The sequence below is a fragment of the Amphiprion ocellaris genome, chromosome 1 (genome assembly GCF_022539595.1).
Source record: "Amphiprion ocellaris isolate individual 3 ecotype Okinawa chromosome 1, ASM2253959v1, whole genome shotgun sequence".
Taxonomy (NCBI): Eukaryota; Metazoa; Chordata; class Actinopteri; family Pomacentridae; genus Amphiprion; species Amphiprion ocellaris.
The window spans coordinates 28,631,702-28,647,586 of record NC_072766.1 but is presented as its reverse complement, the minus strand read 5'-3'; positions in this window follow the sequence as shown (position 1 = coordinate 28,647,586).

Sequence of the window (15,885 nt, the reverse complement as noted above, 5' to 3'; positions counted from 1 at the left end):
TGAACTTCATGTTGACATCTGGGCTGGTGACTGACGTGAAGAGACACTGCTGTGATGAAGATCGATCTGGCCCACACCTCTCCGCACCTTGCAGGGCCCATTCCAGGGCTGTGTGGATGACTATGGATCCACCATTAAATCCTCTGCGGATGAGTTCAGTCACAGTGATGAGGTGTACGTGATCTGATCTGAGTAACACTAGTGGCAGTACCTTGTAGAATGGCTGCAGTGATACTCCTCACAGGTGGGAATGTCGTCTTAGAAGCATCTGTACAAGGTCGATTTCAAGCAGGTTGTCCAAGGCTAACTTCAGGTTAGCAAATTCCCTGTCACTATCTGTAGTGAAGTCTGGGATTTGGGGTTTGGGCACACCTTATATGGAGCGTAGTTGTGGACCAAAGTTGTGTGGGGTTGTGGTCTGGCTTGTTGGGAACTGTGAGTCAGCAGCTGCAGAGGTGTTAATCATATCTGAGACAGATGGAAGAGTCTGGGGTGGAACTCCTGATGGGGGCACGGGTACACAATGAGGCAGACCATAAGTTGAGGGGGCTTGAGGTGGAGGACAGCTTGTTGATGTTTGTGGTCTCTGATATAAAGCTGAAGGTGTGGGCTTATAATGCAATGTTGCCAACTCCTCAGTAAGGAAAGTAGTTATTGGCTGTCCTAAAAGTCGCTAGAAGTCGTTAAATGACGTCATTGCCTAATTTGCATATTTTTCTGTTTGCATGTAATTGTAATCAACATTGTAGAAGAGTGAAATGACGTTGTGGGAGACACAAAAAGTGAGTATAAAACCCCCAAAATATGTTTTTGAACTAGAGGCTAAGTGCAGTGATTTATTTTAGTATAACAGTGAAGATACAGTTTCATTTACATCCCACTCTGTAAGCCAGGACAGGGCCTGCAGTGACTTTGCACATCTGCGATTCATCTGCCGTCTGGCTGCGGAGTGATGTGGATCTGTAATCAGACAGTGGGACTGCAGCGCAGCGGGGTTACTAGACTGACCGCTTGTGCTTTGGGACAGAGAGGAGCTCACAGCAGCACCTGCTGCTTGTTGAGGACAGAAACTGCAGAACAATCTGAGCTTTCATGTCAGTCTCCAAAACACCAGAAAAAGTTGCTAGATTTGTCGCTAATCGCTTTTGACAAAAAAAAAAGTCGCCAGGAGGCTTTGGAAAGTCGCCAGATTTAGCGAGAAAGTCGCAGAGTTGGCAACACTTATAATGCAGGGCTGTGGTGGTTAACAGCTGCGGTACCTGAGGCTGGTGCCTGTACGAAACATCATCCTCTCAGCGATGCAGCTCCGTCGGCTGAGGCTGTAAGGAAACTGGCTTTATAAAATGCCCTTGGGCTGGGGTTGGCATCATCATTCCAGAGGAGATGACTGAATAGGCGGAGTGTGGGTACTTTGGAGGGATTGAACGTATTGGTGTAAATGCAGATTTTGTTGTTTCACTTGCTTCGGTAGGAGTGTAGTTACATTTGTTGTGTGTCTTTCAATGAAAGTCTCCAATGTTGTGCACATGCCTCTCTGCTGAAAGGGAGTGACTTGAAGAGTGAACACGGGAAGGGCTGTGGAGTGGGGACTTTGTACTTGAGTGGGTGTGGTACCTTTTACATAATGAGTTTCCTCATTCTCATCTTCTTCCCACAGGAATGACGTGATGGGTGTGTGGTGCTGTCTCACTTGTCGCTCTTGTTCATCCATATGAGGAAGGGATGTTGTATATTCTTCTGATGACATATTCTGCAGTAGTCAATGTTCCGGCTCGAAGGGCCTTTGTTGAGGATTGAGACCTCTGATGCTAATTTGCTGCCCAACTGACCACTGCAGGGCTTTGGTCAGAGAGCACATGAGACATCAGTTGAGTTTTAACAGTTTACTGTACAACCATATGAGTACAGCGATGTATTCTGGGTACAGAACAGTTTCTGGAAATGTAAAACAAAAAATAAAGTACTAAATTAACATTGTCTACTACTGTAAATTAAATGCAGTAAATAAACACAGTAAGCAGAAAATGCGTGTATGTCAATATCAATGTCAATATCAACCATCTAATATTTATAAATAGGCCTACTGCTTTAACCTGAAATCATGTAGCATATACATGTAAACTGTGAACAATCTGAGGTTAACAGTCATACAAACCAACTCAGTTAGCTTAAATGATGCTAAATCGCGATCATGCTAATGAGTAAAAACGGACATTTTAAGGAGTGGAGTGCAAATACACACCAGAAGCTAAACAACACAGAGGTAAGTAACATGTACATATTCATTTCACATCACTGTGAACGTAACTTACATCATCAGTGACTGCTACACCACTCTGTAAGCATATTGACAGTCGAACGTCGGAGAACGAAAGAACTGCATAGACATCTTTAAAGAAAAAGAGTGCCCACTGCAAAATTAAAGTATGAATACACCGTAATCTATAACTTGAAGAATTCTTAACAATTGGCTTTCTTCTCTTTTTAAGTGGCCATAAACACACATGCATTAATCAATTTGATTAATGCGTGTAAATCTCACATTTTTAAAAACAGATGTGTTTGACAGCACACACTGTTTTATACACTCAAGATCTTTGCCCTCTTCTTCTTACTTTATTTTTTAACAATAAACAGACACACACAATGTAAACGCATATCTTAACCTTTACTTCGTTCTGTGGGTTTTTGCTGTATATGTTGCTTTAAGAGAGGCAGCTGAACTTTCATCTAAAATTACTGAGTGTGGCCCTGACCTGGGTTGTGCACATACACGGGGTCAGGCATACAGTAGGCCTTCAGAAGCATAGAATGAGAAAACAGTGGGTCAGAGTTGGCAACATAAGGTCCAAGTCTGTGTGCATCACAAGAACAGGAGCAAATATTGATTCCAGTTTTATGTAATGCAGATTTGTTTTACGAAATCTAAAAGACAGTGGAGCTATTTAAAATCATGATCACCAACATTAAAGTTCAATAGTAGCAAGTACACAACAAGTTATTTCCATGTTATGAAGTTTCTTTACAAGGTTTTCCAATCTGTTGTGACCTGCAAGCCGAGTCCTCTTCAGTGTGCACACAGTTGGAGTTGGGCTGAAACAATGGACCCTGCCCTGACCTTACAGTCTATGCCATAAATCAGTTTTGCATTGGTGCAGGACAGCCTTCTCTGGTCAGCTATCTGTCTTCCACAGCACCCACCAGGACAGTGACAGACTCCTGCAAACAGCTTCACATATACTGGTATCATGTTGGTGCTTGACCAGCACCATCAGCTGATCATAGCTCTTTTGCTTTTCCTTCTCTTCCACATCCTCTTTATCTCTGCCTGTCAGTTCATCCATTATTTTTTTTTTAACCTGCTGCCTGACTCCTTTTGTACTGTATGCTTGAGATGGGATACACTACCGTTCAAAAGCTAACATAAGTCTTATCATCAATTAGCCTTTCAACATGATTAGCTAACACAATGTACCATTCGAACACAGGAGTAATGGTTGCTGAAAATGGGCCTCTGTACCCCTATGTAGATATTCCATTGAAAATCAGCCGTTTCAGGCAAGAATAGTCACTTACCACAATAACCATATCTAGACTGTATTTCTGATTAATTTAATGTTATCTTCATTGAAAAAAATGCTTTTCCTTCAAAAATCAGGACATTTCTAAGTGACCCGAAACTTTTGAATTACAGTGTATGATAGCATTTTACTGATCTCTGTAGGGAAACTCAGTCAAGCTGTTTCATATGTAACAGCAGAAAGAAAAAGATGTCAAATCCAAGATCTAATATTCTTGATACTGGATTTAAAAGGTATTCTGCTGTAGCACTCCAGTACTTCATCCTCCATGACAGCATCATCAAAATGCCTGGGATACGAGATGTAAATGATTCTCTCATGGGTTGGGCGTGCTATTGTGCCAAATGGCCTGACTTCTGAGGCCAACAAAACATCTGATCAGTAAAGTATCAGATAAATGTACTGTGCTTTCTCATCTTTGCATCTTAGCAATACCAGAGAAGGACACAAGATGGGGATAGACAGCAACAAATATGGACTCACTGCCAGGACCACCTCATAGTCTGCTGCACTGCATGCTCTTACAGTGGCATAATAAAGCAGATGTTCATATATTTAACAGCATAGACATATACATGAATAAAACAAATAACTCAGAGCAATTATGCTTTCTTAACATTTCCAAGGAAATCTGAGTCTTTTTTAGGTGTTTTTTTTTTTTTTTTTTTTTTTTTACCTTACTGAAAACCCATTCCACCAGCAGATAATCTTTGAGCAAACCTACAGCATTTCATTAGAGATGAATTTCTTCATAGGTGTGTGTAAATGCTGTCCAAAATTTCTGCCATTAACCCCACTTCCATTAGCTGTAAGGACCCCCTCTGATGAAAATCAAGTTTACCTGGTTAACAGGTCCATGTTTGCTTTGTTTTTTCATATACTAGAAGGCATCTAAATAAGCGCTAAAAGCCATGGCTGAGCATTTCCCCTTCAAATTAGTGTACCAATGACAGTCTGAAAAGCATACATTCAGACTTCTACAGTTTTATGCATAGCAAACCTACACTGGAACAAATTGCTGTAAAAATACAGCATATTTTGAACAGTAATATACCGTTCTTTGTAAATACAGCTGGATACTGTAAATTCATGTGTTTTTAAAGAACAAAATATTAACAGCAAGCTACCTTACAATCTTACAGCAGATTACAGTATTTTTCTGGTTTGGGTTGATTTCAGTGTGACTGTTGCTGCAGTCCAACCGTTACTCGTCTCGGCAAATCTTCCTGCACATACCACATTTAGCAAACAGCCAACACAAAGAAGTGACGAAATAGATTTAAAATAGTATGTATCAGTGATTTTACTCATTTCTGCAGGGGCCACCTGCAGCTGATCCATCCTGCTCCGGTTCACTGAACAAGGTAACTGTGATTATTAAAAAGTCAGCCTTACTTTTAATTCTGTCAGTCTATTTATGTTTTTTTCTTTGACAGTAACATAAACATAGCCAGTTAGTTACTGCTTAGTGTTAGCCACGAGTCGCTAGCATGAATGCTAACGTTTCCCACACTGTTAGCTAGCAGCTAGCATGAATGCTAACGTTTCCCACACTGTTAGCTAGCTAGCTAGCTAGCATCCTCCCCTTTGGCTGCAGAGTGGACAAAACTTTGGCTCTTTCTTTTAAACCAGACCAGGAAAATGAATTTCTAAGCAACCAGATCCAACTAGGTTAAGTTATCTGTCTCTGTCTTTCATGTAATTTTCCATCAAATATCCAATGTGATGCTCCACTGATCTGTTATCAAACCTCCACATGTACTTGTCTGCATCCGACCATTTAGGTAATTTCAAGTTTTTAAAAGGTTTGTAGGATGTGTCATGTTGCTTTTCTCTCCACTTAGGAAAGGTAAATTTGGGTGTTATGCAAACAGCTGCAAAAATTAGATTTAAATGTGTATTGAACTAAATAGCTGTTTTAAGTGGAAGCCACTGTATTGCTTAATAATTTGAGTTTCCTTTTTATTTTTGTTTGTATGGTTTTTTTTTTTTTGATGAATGTGACAGAGTTCCATATTAAGTTTAAGGGATCTTTGCCTACCACACCTAATATATTCTTTCTTTGTCATTTCGTTGTAGGTGCTTTCTTGGTATCAACCCTGAGAAGGGAACAAATGCCAGCCAGGAGAAGGTGATGTTCCAGAGGTCAGGAAGCTGCTCCAGATAAAGACATCTACTGTAAATCCCCATGTAGCCTCCTTTATAAAAAGACTGATGGACTCTGAGTGGAACTTCATGTAAACCCACAACACCTCTCCACACAGGACCTCACTTTCACAAAGCAAAAGCCCAGTCTGCAACCAGATGTTCATGTTGTCATTTTAAGGTAACAAGTCTCAGTATTGTGTTGGGCTCAGTATAAAATACTTCAGTTCCAGGTTTGTTCCTTGACTAGGTGTTTATTGAACATGATCAAGAGTTATGAAAGACTGATTCTGAAGGCAGGGTACCTGAAATGTGATATGCAATTTCTAAACAGATTGTTGACAACCTGTTAAACATCATTAATTGTTTTTATAGATTTTATTTTACAAGACTTCAATTTCTTGAAATTTGTTAATTGCTGAATATGTTCAATGCAGTAGTTAAATAATTTAAGTGATATATAGGTATCTATTGTTACAGTTCAGGAAAAATGGAAACCAAACTCATTGTACCTGAACTAGAACATGCACAATGGGAACCTGTTCAGCATGAGGAAATGATTGTATGTTACTAAAACTGAATGCGTTAAATAAGTCAGTTTTTGAACTATGTTTGATACAGAGTTGGCTTTAATAAAAGCTAAATGTTGAAAAGTCATCTCTTGTCTGAGCCATTTCTATGCTATGCTATTTCCTGGGGCTTTCATTTTGAAAGCCCCAGGAAATAGCTCTCTAAACAGCATAATACCGTGATATTTTTTACAGTAATAAACTGTTGTTGTAGAATACGGTAGGATTACTGTAAAATAACAGTGCGCTGCTGGCAACTTTTGCTGCCAGCTCTTTACTGTAAATTTACAGGGAAATTTCTTAGAGTGTATAAACCAATCTGCCAGTTTGCAGGGTGCAACTTTCTGTATCCTTGTTCTTCAAAATCGATTTCTGGTCCCAACATGTATGGCTAAATTACCGAATTACTACAAGTAGCTATTCTGTAGCTTAGAGAAGACAGGGAGTATGTAGATCTGTACATTCTAGAAGAAGCAATTGTGCAGACATACATCTAATCTATTTTAAGACACGTCAAAATTATTTCATGGAAAAAAAAAACTTTTAAAGGTGTAACCTTGACACACAGACAAGTTGTTAGGATTTAAATAAATGACCAGAAAGATTTTAAGAATTTATTTTCTGACTACTTGATTGTGTTATCCCTTCTTGAACTCAGGCATTTGAATGGTCTCTCAGGCAAAGCTCGCAAATCGTGGATTCCAGGGTGCCGTACTCTGCCTCATGCTGTTTAGTTTGTGAATGGTTCCACTAGAAATTCACATTCAGTTGTGAGATTTATTAGTTTAAAGTAATATACAGATGACACCTAAGTTCATATTCAATTTTATTTATACAGCGCCAATTACAATTCAAATTGTCTCGAGATGCTTTATAGAACCCATATGTCTGAACCCCCAGAGCAAGGTCTAAGGTGACAGGTGCAAAAAAAACTCCCCTTAATGGGAAGAAACCTTGAGCATGTTATGGTTTCAAGCAAGGCTCAGATGCAGAAAGTAAGGATTGACACTAGTTGATGAAGCTTTTTACAACCAGAACAAACTTAATATGAACTAAAAATGACAACTTGAAGACTACAACCAGAAGTGGACACTAGGTGAAGCAAGAGGCGGCTAGGAAACTAGGAGCCCTCTAGAGGGCAGGCAGACAAATATCCACAGATGAGAAATACTAAAGAGACTGCAAAAACCGATGGAAGGTTACACCTAGGCAGGCTTAAATAGAACAGACTATCAGAACACGGGGGTACTAGAATACTAATCTGAGCAAGGAACGCCAACAACAAGAACAAGCTAAACTCTAGACAGAAGAACTAGAAGCTAGGAGGGAATACTAACCTAAGAAATAATACAAGATACTAACCTGGGACTTCCTTCCGGACCACCTGCTATGACGGTCACACAGTAGAAGGCTCCCGATGGAACCCGAGAAATAATGCCAAAAGCTCCACTTTTAAGTGAGGATACAGCATAAAAGGAACCGTAAAGACGGGGCAAGACACCACCGCTAACATTTTTGTTTTGAAGACGTACTCAAACATAGTTCTATCCTCGACGATTAGGGTTGGCCGGCATCTACTAGCATACTAGCTTAGCTAGAATGGCGGACGTTGAAATTTTGCAAGAACTAAGGCAATTTCGCCAGGAAAATAGACAGCAATTTGAAGAGTTGAGAAATGACTTATCAGGTATCTCTAAAAGACTAGACGAGGCCGAAAGTCGGATTGAAAATGTTGAAGACCGGATTCAAGCCTCGGAGGAAGCAGCCTCAGAGATGCTAAAGCTATATGTGAGGCTAGATGCTAAACTAACGGAAACGGAGAGCCATAATAGACGTGAAAATCTGAGGATCTACGGAGTGCCCGAAGAGGCCGAAAAAGGCTCTGTTAATATGTTGTCTTTTGTCGACAAACTTCTTCGTGAGGGTCTCCAACTACCCGAGGACGTGGATGATCTGCAAATACAAAGGGCACACCGCTCACTAGGTCCTAAACCATCAGCTGGCGCATCGCCTCGCTCCATCGTGGTCAAGTTTTTGAGCTTTAGAGTAAAAGAGATGCTACTACGCAAAGCTTGGGAGTCAAAAGGATTCGAATAGAAAGATAACCACGTTAATCTCGACCATGATTATCTGCCATCCATCATTGCCAAACGAAAGGAATATTCCGAGATTCGGAAGATTCTGAAAGAAAACCAAGTAAAGTTCCAAACGTTATTCCCTGCCAGACTACGTGTGATGCACGATGATGGCACTAAAATATACGAATCAGCAGCGGAGGCAACTGATGACCTTGTGAAAAAAGGCTACGTGATTACAACAAAGCCAGCACCGACACCCACATCATTAATGGAACGGATAAAACAACTGTCATGGACTCGAGTGAGTCGGCGCGGGACTAGAGCAGCATCACGCGACTCCGCACGGGACACCAGCTACAAGGATAAGCTTCGTACATTCCGGAGGACCACTCCAGGTGCAACAACGGATTAAACTAGATCGAGGCACTAAATAGGAATCCTCCAAAAAATGCGTGGTTTCATTGACACTGGGACAGTGGGGTGAGTAGACTGACTTGATAATAAATGGGTTCCGTTGACAGAGCTTTCAGGACACTGTGGACCAACAAGGACCCCCCTTCTCTGAGCCAAGTTGAAGGGGCTTTACCTTAGAGCGCCCTCTTGGGCTTGTCAGGGTCGAATGCCTAGACCCCTAAGTAGGAAGTCACATTTAGTTATTTTAGACTATTTGATTTTGTTCTGTATGTGTGTTTTTGTTCCTGTCTGTTCTTACACTGTGCTGTTCTGCGCAGAAAAGGGAGGATTACCAATATTATTATTTATGTTCTTTACCATTATCACATTTACATGTCTAATAGACCTTTAAAGTTCATGTCACTTAACATAAATGGCATAAGCAATCCAATTAAGAGGTCAAAAATGTTCACACAACTGAAAAGGGACAAAGTCCAGATAGCGTTCATACAAGAATCCCACCTAAGTGATACTGAGCACACTAAACTGAACAGAATGGGGTACACAAAAGTATATTTCTCCTCACATAATACTGGAAAACGTAGAGGAGTGGCGATTATGCTGTGCAATGTGGTAGATTTTGAATTCATATCTGAACTTAAAGATAAAGAAGGAAGGTACATTATGATAATAGGTAAAATTGATGGAATTTTAGTGAGCTTGTTCAATGTTTACATTCCACCAGGTAGCGACTGGCCCTTCTACAAACAGGTACTTGAAACCATGACAACAAAAAGTCAGGGCATTTTGATATGTGGGGGGGACTTTAACATTCGATTAAACCCAAAAGTTGACAGTTCAAATGGTAAACCTGATAACAAAATGATTTATAAAAAAATTAACAATTTCATGAAAGACGTAGGAATTGTAGACATATGGAGGGAAAATAATCAGACTAGTCGTGACTACACTCACTACTCTGGGGCACACAATGTTTACTCCAGAATAGACTTCTTCTTGATGTTCAAAAATGATACGTTTCGCCTGGTAAACTGTCACATTGGTACATGTACGCTCTCAGACCATAGTCCTGTATATCTGTCCCTTGATCTTAATGGCAAAGTCAAATCTACTCTTTGGAAATTAAATGCTAGTATTCTGAATGATGAGGAAATTAAGAACAAATTAAAATTGGAAATTGAATCCTATCTAGAATACAATGATAACCATGAGGTTTCTCCAGTTATATTATGGGATGCTCTAAAAGCAGTGCTCCGGGGAAAAATTATTGCAATCTCCTCTACGATAAAGAAACGTAGAAGACAAAAATTATTAGATCTTGAGAATAAACTTAAAAAACTACAGAAAGAGCATTCCCTTTCTCTACAAGAGTCAGTAAAATTAGAAATGCTTGCAGTAAAGAAAGCGATAGATGAATTAAACACACAGGATATTCAAAAAAAAGCTAATTTTCACCAAACAACAACATTACGATACTGGGGGGAAAGCACTAAAACTTTTGTCATACAGATTAAGGAAACAGCAAGCAGAGAGAACAATTTTTAAAATTAAACATCCCGAAACAAACCAAATTGAAACTAATCTAGAAAAAATACAACAGTGTTTCGAAGAATACTACCAAAAATTATACTCTCAACCACAATTAAGAAGTACAAATGAAACTGATACCTTCTTATCCTCATTAAATTTACCTAAAGTCTCAAATGATCAGAATAAGAAATTAACATCCGAAATAACTAAGGAAGAAATTGTATCAGCAATTAAGAGACTAAAAAATGGAAAGGCCCCAGGGGCAGATGGATTTAATTCTGAATGGTACAAGATTATGCAACTTCAGTTGGTACCAACGTTAGTGAAAACTTTTAACTGCGTACTTGAAACTAAAACTATTCCTCCCTCCTGGAAAGAGGCTATCATTTCTATAATTCCCAAAGAGAACAAGGATAAACTTGATTGTGGAAACTATCGACCGGTGAGTGTACTAAATATCGACTACAAATTATTTACTTCCTTATTATGTAAACGTCGAGAAGTCATTTTACCTGAACTTATTAATAAAGACCAGACAGGTTTTATTAGACAAAGACAGATGCAAGACAATACTAGAAAGGCGCTCTTGATCATGAACCATGTCAGGCAACATAATTTGAAGACTCTTATAGTAGGTTTAGATGCAGAAAAAGCGTTCGATTCAGTACGATGGGAATTTTTATATAAAGTATTGGCCGCATTTGGCTTTCATTCGGATGTGATACAGATATTTTCCGCACTGTACAGCAAACCTAATGCGAGGATTAAAATAAACGGGGATTTATCCAAATCAATTTCTTTAGAAAGAGGAACCCGCCAAGGCTGTGGAGCATCAGCTTTACTTTTTTGTTTATTTATTGAGCCCTTAGCTCAATGGATGAGGCAGAGTACAGAAATTAAAGGTGTTACTTTAAAATCAGGGGAGCAAAGATTAGCTCTATTTGCCGACGACATATTAATATTTCTGATGGACCCCACTCAGTCGCTTCCCAAATTAATGGAAATGTTGGATGAATATGGCTCCTTTTCAGGCTATAAGATCAATATTTCCAAAACTCAGGTATTAAAGTTTAATTATAAGTGTATACAAATGGAAATGGGATGCCAATAGCATTAAATATTTGGGAACTGTACTGACAAGGGATCTATCTGAAATGTTTCAGGCCAATTATGGACCTCTACTTTCAAAAACAAGATCAGACTTACAGAGATGGAATAATGTCCCTTTTTTGGGTCTACATTCTCGGGTGGATTCAATTAGAATGACTATCCTCCCTCGTTTCCTTCACCTCTTTCAATGTCTTCCAATTCAGATAGTTCAAAAACATTTTGATGAATGGGACAGACTACTGGCAAAATATATTTGGCAAAATAAAAGAGCAAGGATAAAATATCAGACAATGCAATTAATAAAAGAGAAAGGGGGGATAGGTCTTCCCTGCCTTCGGGAATATTACTATGCTGCACAAATTAGACCCTTAATCTGTTTGTGCTCGCCCACCTATTCGGCAGGATGGAAAGATGTTGAAGGGACTGTTGCAAAGGACATACCAATTATGGCATTATTAGTTGATAAAAAACTGCAAACTAAAACCAATTTTACCAATGACCCTATGTATGAATCTCTTTTAAATTCATGGAATAGAGTTATGCAAATTTGTAGTTTGGAAGGTCTGTCTCGAATCCTCAGGTGGTGTGCGTACGATTCTGACTTCAAACCAAATGCTCTTGTCAAAAGATTTAAAAGTTGGGTCTCAAAGGGACTCACTAGCTATTACTCTTTTGTCCACAAGGGGGTGTTCATGAGTTTTGAATTTTTACAAAACAAATATGGGTTAGGCCAAGGTGATTTCTATAGATATTTACAGGTTAGACATTACTTTGATCAGAATATAAAAACATCATGGGATGAAAGTAACTTGGGGTTCTTACAGACTTTTCTAACATTAATTAAAACATTCCCTCAAAAGAAAATAATATCTAAGGTATATAAAGCTATTCAACAAGGTAAACAGGCCAATACGGACTACATTAAGAAAAGATGGGAAATAGAAGGGAATATGGAAATTTCAAATGAAAGTTGGGCGAACTTATGTAGGCTGCAATGGGCCACTACGGGTTCTAACACTTGGCGAGAGTTTTGTTGGAAGAATTTAACCAGGTTTTTTACAACACCTATTCAAAAGAGACATCAGGGTTGTGGTGATCTCTGCTGGAGATCCTGTGGATCCTCAGGGGCTAATCACTTCCACATTTTTTGGGATTGTCCAGTGATAACACTTTACTGGACACAGGTATGTGAGCATATTAATTACGTATTTGGCAGTAAACTACCCTGTAACTTTGAAAATGTGTATTTGGGTAATGTGAATGTAATAGATTGGAGAAAGAAGGATCAAAGGTTGCTCTGGATATTATTGGCAGCAAGTAAGAAAGCTGTAACAAGGAAATGGTTAAAACTGGACCCACCAACAATTGAAGACTGGATCAGCATAATTCAAGAAATCTATACCATGGTAAAGCTTTCTTTTACCCTCAGGACTCAAAGGGACAAGTTTTACATTATCTGGACAAAGTGGACCGAGTATGTAAAGCCCATAAGGTCGGACTTTCAGTAAAGAAACAATATGTAAATGTGTGGAAATAATATGTAAGTGTGTGGAAACCATATTTTTGTAAAGGTAATCCTCCCATATATGTTCAACTCAAAAATGTTAAAAATAAAAATTACAAAAAAAAAAAAAAAAAAAAAGATACTAACCTAAGTAAAAGGACTACACTAACAGTCTGGCTCAGCAATAGACAGGAACTTCACTGAGGGAAATACTGGGTAGAGGGTCTGAGTGCAGGAACCAGTGAATTCCAGGCGTGAGGGATAGTTCATCTGAGGGGAAGACAGCTGGTGTGGTATGGTGTATGGCAAGAGGAAGCGATGGAGTGGCGATTTGGAATCAGGAGTGGCAGGATGCTGCGGTGGAGTGGCTGGGCGTGTGGCGTCAGGTGTGGCAGGATGAATCCGGAGATGGAGAGTGCATGTGGGGTTCCACAGATCCAGAGGGAAACAGATGGCAGGGTATTGTGCAGATGATTCCAGGGGTGGCAGACAGGAGTCCAGACTGGAAGAAAGCAAAAACAAGATTACTAGAAGCATAAAGCAAGAGGAGCTAGACTGAACAACATGCAAAACTGACTGGAGATTGTTCAGTCCGACAATGAGTAGTGCATGGCGTCTGCTCTTATGGCAGGAGATGTGGCTTGATTGGATCACTCCAAATGAGTGGGACTGCCCGCACCTGTAGCCTCTATGCACATGCACACCTAGGAGAGAGGAAAATATGTGGGGGGAGGCAGCACTGCCACCAACTGGAGCCCACAGCTGCGGGCGCGACAGAGCAGAACCCAGCTCATATGGGGGGACCCATCTAGCCAGTGGGTGAGAGGGACAGAAGAGGTAGAGGGGGTGGGGAAGGGGGAGGGAGAGGAATGGGAGAAGAGGGGGGTGGGGGACAAGGAAACATTACACATTGGGATACATGCATGATCAGAGTAACAAATGATACATAGAAGTACAAACCAACATTGAAACTGATAAAGTTTACCATTATGGTGCAAGGCTCTGGCATTAAATATACGACTAAATATACGAGCTGGTTTCACAGGAGAGGCGCCTGATAACTCAAGGCTCTGCCTCCCATACTTTTAGAGATTCTGGGAACAACAAATAAACTTGCAGTCTGGGAGCGAAGAGTTCTGCTAGGATGATATGGTACTATAATGTCATTAAGATACAATGGAGATTAAGCTTTATACTTCAGAAGAATTTTAAATTCCATTCTGGATTTCACAGGAAGCCAAATGGAGGAGCCATTATAGCCGTTATGGTTCTCAAGGAGGCTCAGGTGCATCCATCCATCCATCCATTATCTATACACCGCTTAATCCTCACTAGGGTCACGGGGGGGGGGGGGGGGGGGGGGGGGGGCTGGAGCCTATCCCAGCTGACTCGGGCGAAGGCAGGGGACACCCTAGACAGGTCGCCAGTCTGTCGCAGGGCTACATACAAAGACAAACAAGCACTCTCACATTCACACCTACGGGCAATTTAGAATGATCAATTCACCTCAGCATATTTTTGGACTGTGGGAGGAAGCCGGAGTACCCGGAGAGAACCCACGCATGCACAGGGAGAACATGCAAACTCCATGCAGAAAGATCCCGGGAAAGCCGGGACGCAAACCAGGGATCTTCTCACTGCAAGGCGAAAGTGCTAACCACTACGCCACTGGGCAGCCGGCTCAGGTGCAGGGAATGAGAAATGACACTCAATATAAAAGTTTAGTTTTTATTACAATAAATGAGGAAACAACAAAGCGAGCTACGAACTTGAACTGAAGACTACAAGCGCAAGTGACGTATGGTCACACAGAATACAGATTAGGCTAAACCGGAGAGCCGAACCCTCTATCGGGCTGGTGGAAGGACTACACTAATACTGAGCTACAGAATGACGAGTTGCCAAACAAAGGGCAATCTAAACTGAACAAGAGCACTGAACCCTCTAACGGACAGACAAAGTACACTAATATAGAAATAAACAGGAGTGAGGTGGCTAACCTACAGAAGGTACTAACCAGGCATCAGAGCTGGACAACACAAACAATAAGCCATAATGGCAGAAAATCTACATTACGTAGATAACCAGAACTCGAAGGACTCTGCTAACTGGAGTGGCAAACCAAACCGAGGAATAACCTGGCAGAATGAATACAATCAATAATAGAACAAAGCAGAAAATACAAAACAAATTAGAAGCCGTATGGAACGGCATACCACTATACAACAATGCAAAGTTACTGAAGCAAATACTAGAACCCGTACATAACACTACTCGAATTAATTACCAGCCTGGCTCAGGACTGGGGACTTAACTGACAGGGGGTTGGGTGGGGAACAGGAGATGTGGTCAGCAGGTGCAGAGGTAGATGGTGGTGTGGAGTGGAGCAGGAGATGGCGTGGGTGGCATGTGACGGCCAGAACCAGGTGAGGCACGTATGGTCTGAGATGAGGATGGCTCCCAGGAGTGGAGTGGCAACAGACGGCTGAGGCTTGAGATTGTTAGAACAGAGAATGACTCGAGCAGGTGGGATTCCAGGCTGAAAAGGATCACAAAAAACAAGATTTAATTGAATGCAAAAACACCAGGTGCTGAACTGAACTAGGAGCAAAACTAACTGCTGCTTTGTTCACAGTCCAGCATTGAATGATGACTGAGGTCTGCGTTTAGGGTCTGAGGAGTAGATTGGCTGAACCACTCCCACCTGCTCACTCCGGATCAGCTAATTGCCGATGCAGCACACACAGGGGGAGAGTACTGCCAGTATCTGGAGCCCGCTACCGCGGACTTGACAGTAGGAGAAATATGTTCTCTCTTGCTAACTCCTGTCAGTACCCTCGCTGCAGCGTTTTGGATCAACTGTAGGTTTTTCAGAGAGCTATTGGGACATCCTAAGGAACTACAATAAAGTCTGGAAGTAACAAATGCATGGACTGCTTTTTCTGCATCACTCA